Raw genomic sequence first — 4,890 nt, forward strand, 5'->3', positions numbered from 1 at the left:
AGCTACCTAGCCAGTGATGTACTATTCAATATTATATATTATTCAAGACGATGTATTCTAGATTATATCTATTATTCGAGACGATGTAATTTGAATACTAAATTGTTTTATATTTCTTTTGGATTAGTTAAATAAAAGCTATGGCGGACAATACCGACAGAGAGGGAGAACAGACCATGTTCGATATGATACGAGGGCCAGATGATGATCAGAATGAAGAAGATTATGACGACTCCGAATTTCTAAACAACACCGGAGAGGGTGATATGATATTCGATCGCGACGACCGAATTGATGAAGTCATGAACTACGATTATGACGATAACGAAGAAAATGTTGATCCTGAAACAACAAAGACCGGCGAGGTATATATATTTATATAAGCAGGCATCTGGTGATCATCACATGTTTTAAATGAGTTGAAGGTATATTAACGAATCGATCTTTCTTCTTTCAGCCATCCGGATCGAGCAAATCTTCAGGCAACAGGACGAAACGAGGCCCGAACAAAAAGTTGAAGGAGGGCGTAAAGTACAATATCAAGGCAATCAGACCTAATGGCGAACCATTAGCGCCTAAGAAGATTGCGGACAAGTTCGTTCGTCAATGCGGAGTTCTTGTGAAGGACCAACTCCCGATCTCCCTTCAAGAATGGAGAGAGCCAGCAAAACCATATCCAAATGTTACTTTTGTCGACGACAGACAAAAAAACTGCTTTGGGATACTCTCATGGAACATTTCACCCTACCAGATCATTTCACAGATGCAGATGTGGAGAAAGTCAAGGACGCCGCTCTTAGGAAGATGGCGGTTGCATTCAAGAACCACAAGAATCGTGTATGGGACAAGTACATCAAGGATGGAAGGAAGACTCCGGTATTCGAGGGAACACTAGAGAATCAAAGTGCTCATTGGGACGATTTCGTGAAATTAAAGGATTCAAAATTAGCTAAGGAACGGTCAAGAATAAACAAGAAGAATGCTGAAAAAAAGGATAAGTTCCATAAGCTGGGGCCAGGTGGCTACGCGGTGGCAATGCCTAAGTGGGATAAGTCTGAGAAAGAGATGGAGGATGCAGGTGTCACTTTGGTTACTAAGAGCTGGCCCCCCAGGTGCAGGACTTGGTTCTATGCACATGGGGGGGAGTTGGACCCGAAGACAGGCAAAGTTTCGACGAAGGCATGTCTGAACGGAGCCGACGATAATATACTTGCTGCAATAGAAGAGGCTCGAACGGGGGTGTTCCAGCCCAACAGAGAGAACGACGAGCTTACGCGTGCCCTGGGAAAACCTGAACACCCGGGAAGAACACGAGGCAAGGGCGCTATTCCGTGGTATGAGGGGTTTTCGGACTGGAACGCCGACTACAGAACCCGTGCGAGAAGGAAGATTGCGGAGGAGAAGCAGAGGAAGATGGAGGAGGAGAAGATGAAGCTGGACTATGAACGCCTTCAAGGCCTACAATCAGCGCACGCGGACTTGGCAGTCAAATTCCAGCGGCAGCAGGAGCAGATCGACTCACTTAGCCAGCAAAGGGGGTCTTAGCAGCTGCAGCAGCTAGTGGATGATCCAGCATTGGATACCACCGCCCCATCCATGCCGAGAAGCAGCGTGGGTTCTGCCCCGTTTGACGCAATGCTAGATAGATACCCCGTGGATGACATCACGGAGAACACTAACTGCGAGCTACACTTCAAAATTAAGAACATATCCTTGAAGATGGCGGACGACGTTGCTTATACAAATTCCCCCGATGCAACCTTCCATTGCAACCCGATTCCAGCAGGCTATGCTCGTGTCGTGGTTGATGAGGTGGTGGACCAATATTCGGGGCTAGAGCTTGACATTCCTGGAGGTGACGAGGAGCACACACTCGGAGAGGCCAAACATCGTATCATCCTATGGAGAAAGGATTGCATCATCTTTCGAAGGCCACCGACAGCGCGTCACCCGACTCCTCGTCGAAGTCCGCCACCCATTCAGCAGACTCCCGCTCCTCCAAGTCCACCAACACGTGAGGCCACTCCTCCTTCTCCAAGTCTGGCAAAGTGTCAGGCCACTCCTCCTCCAAGTCCGACACAGCGTCAGACGTCCACTCCTCCTCCAAGTCTGGCACAACCTCAGGCCACTCCTCCTCCAAGTCCGGCACAGCTTCAGGCCACTCCTCCTCGTCCAACTAAGCCCCGTCAGCCGTCTCCGTCGCCTCAGCAATCGCAGAAGAGACACCCCGCAGCTATGGTGCGTAGCGGTACGAGTCGAGGTCATAGTATAGGAAGTACAGGCGGAGGCAAGCGATATAAATATGGTCCAAACCTCACTACTCCTCTTCCTGAGAGGGCTTACGACAGGACCCAGGAGCAAACCAATGCCATAGTGCGGGCAGAAGTCGACGCTCATTTTGGACCGAAACCGCCACCGCGGCCAAGGGAGAAAGTGCCTGTGGAAAAGATTGACCACTTCATTCGTATGGCTCAACCACCAGCTCCTAAGCCTGTTGACACAGACTATGAGCGCCACATCAGGAAGTTAAATCGACAACGTCTACAGAAGGAGGCAAGCTCGAGCTCGAGCAAACAACAAGCAGCTGTCAAAAAATGCAGGAAAACCGTTGCCCAGCTGGGAGAACAGGCGGCGCAATCGATCCCCCCCCCCCCGCTTGTTGTGCCAACAACACGTGACAGTACGCGCACCCAATATTATTGTGGGCAAACAGTTTACGTTCCCGAGCTGGGCGATGTGGTAATAACCCAGGAGCATATAATGCAGGCTGAAATTCTCAACATCACTGTTGGACAACTCCTTGAGATCGAGCCCATGCCTGTGCTTACACTAGTAGAAAAGGGGGCAACGGTCCAGGCCGAGGCAGCCCACTAGTCCCGGTTTAGACCAGAACCGGGACCAATGGGGGCATTGGTCCCGGTTCGTGAGCCCAGGGGGCCGGCCGGGCCACGTGGGCCATTGGTCCCGGTTCGTCTGGACCTTTTGGTCCCGGTTGGTGGGGCAAACCGGGACCAATGGGCCTGGCTCCTGGCCCACCACCATTGGTCCCGGTTGGTGGCCTGAACCGGGACCAAAGGCTCCCCTTTAGTCCCGGTTCGTGCCACGAACCGGGACTAAAGGGTTGGCCCAGAGTTTAGTCCCACCTCGCCAACCGAAGGGCGCCCACACCTGTTTATAAGCTCGTCCCTCTCTGCGTTGTTGAGCTCCTCTCAAAGTGAAAATAGATGTACCTATAGAGGAAATTGGACCTAAATTCATAAATAGAAATTAATTATGAATTTATGTTTAATTTTCTCTATAAGTGCATCTATGTTCACTAACAGAGAAGTTTTTATTTTTTGTGACCTAAAAGAAAAAAGAAATCACTAAAAAACTATAAGTATTTAGTTCTAAGTAGAAATGAAAAAATAAATAGTAAAGTTATTCATAAACTAGTGATTCACACAAATCTTAAAAAATTCAAATTTAAACTATTCAAATTTTAACTATTCATAAACAAATTTTGTGACCTAAAATAAAAAATGAGGAGGTTTAACTAACTCCATGTAACCATATATCCCCCCCCCCGGGTAAACATCGTGTCCCTCGTCTCCTGTTACCATCGATCCTAGACGCACAGTTTGGGGCCCCCTACTCGAGATGTGCCGGTTTTGACACCGACTGTGGTGCTTTCATTGAGAGATCCACTGTGCCGTCGACAAAAAATCTGGAAAAAAATACTTATATTAACAATAAGTATTTTGTTATAAGTAGAAACAAAATAAAATAAATAAAGCAACAAAGAAAACAAAGAAAGAGTGTGTTTTCAAATTTGAAAACTAATGGCATTAACAAAAAGGTTTATAATTTTTCTAAAACTAAAAGCATAAAGAATTAAAAAATAAAGCAAAAAACAAAAGAAAATGAATAATGCAGAAAACAAAACATAGTTAATCTGGAAAAAAATACTTATATTAACAATAAGTATTTTGTTATAAGTAGAAAAAAATAAAATAAATAAAGCAACAAAGAATAAAATTATCAAAGTATTTTCTGTTCAAAACATTATAAGCAAAAAGAAACTTTAATAGCAAAAAGAATTATCATAAATATTTCTTTTGTTACAAACTAGCGATTCACATAAATTTCAAAGAATTCAAATTTAAACAATTCAAATTGGAAAATTAATGGCACTAACAGAAAGTTTATAATTTTTATTACCTAAAACCAAAAATAATAACTGAAAAACTAGTAAGTATTTTGCTGTTAGTAAAAAAACAAAAAACTGGATTTTTTTTAAAAAAATGCCGCCTACTAGGCCACCACAACCTGCATACGACTAGAAACCCGCTAGTTGGGCCAGGATGCAGGCCCACAGGTACAGAGAGTGGATTTAGACCCGTAAGCCTGCAGTAGAGAGGAGCTCGAAGTGGTCGGCTCCGCAGGCCTTATAAACCACTTCGAGCACCTCTCGGCTAGCGAGGTGGGGCTAAACATCCCAATGCACCGCGGCAGTTCCAGTACATGCCCTTTGGTCCTGGTTGGTGGCACCAACCGGGATGAAAGGACGCCTTTGGTCTCGGTTCGTGGCACCAACCGGGACAAAAGGCCGCCGCTTCCCGCCCTTTGGGCTGCCGAAAAGTGGCCTTTGGTCCCGGTTCGTGGCACAAACCGGGACTAAAGGGGTGCATTGGTCCCGGTTTGTGCCGCGAACCGGTACCAATGGCTTTGCTATATAAGCAAAGACTTGGGAATTTTTCACATTTCCCTCGCAGTTGCCCCCGACGACGCCGAGCACATCGACGCCGCCAGGCTGCCCCGACGCCGTCCGCCGCCCCTGCCGTCGCCCCCGACCGCGCCGTTGCCGTCGTCCGTGCCTCACCGTCGCCGTCGCCGCCCCGTGCCCCCCTA

The sequence above is a fragment of the Triticum dicoccoides genome, unplaced genomic scaffold, assembly GCF_002162155.2.
Source record: "Triticum dicoccoides isolate Atlit2015 ecotype Zavitan unplaced genomic scaffold, WEW_v2.0 scaffold23369, whole genome shotgun sequence".
NCBI classification, from domain to species: domain Eukaryota; kingdom Viridiplantae; phylum Streptophyta; class Magnoliopsida; order Poales; family Poaceae; genus Triticum; species Triticum dicoccoides.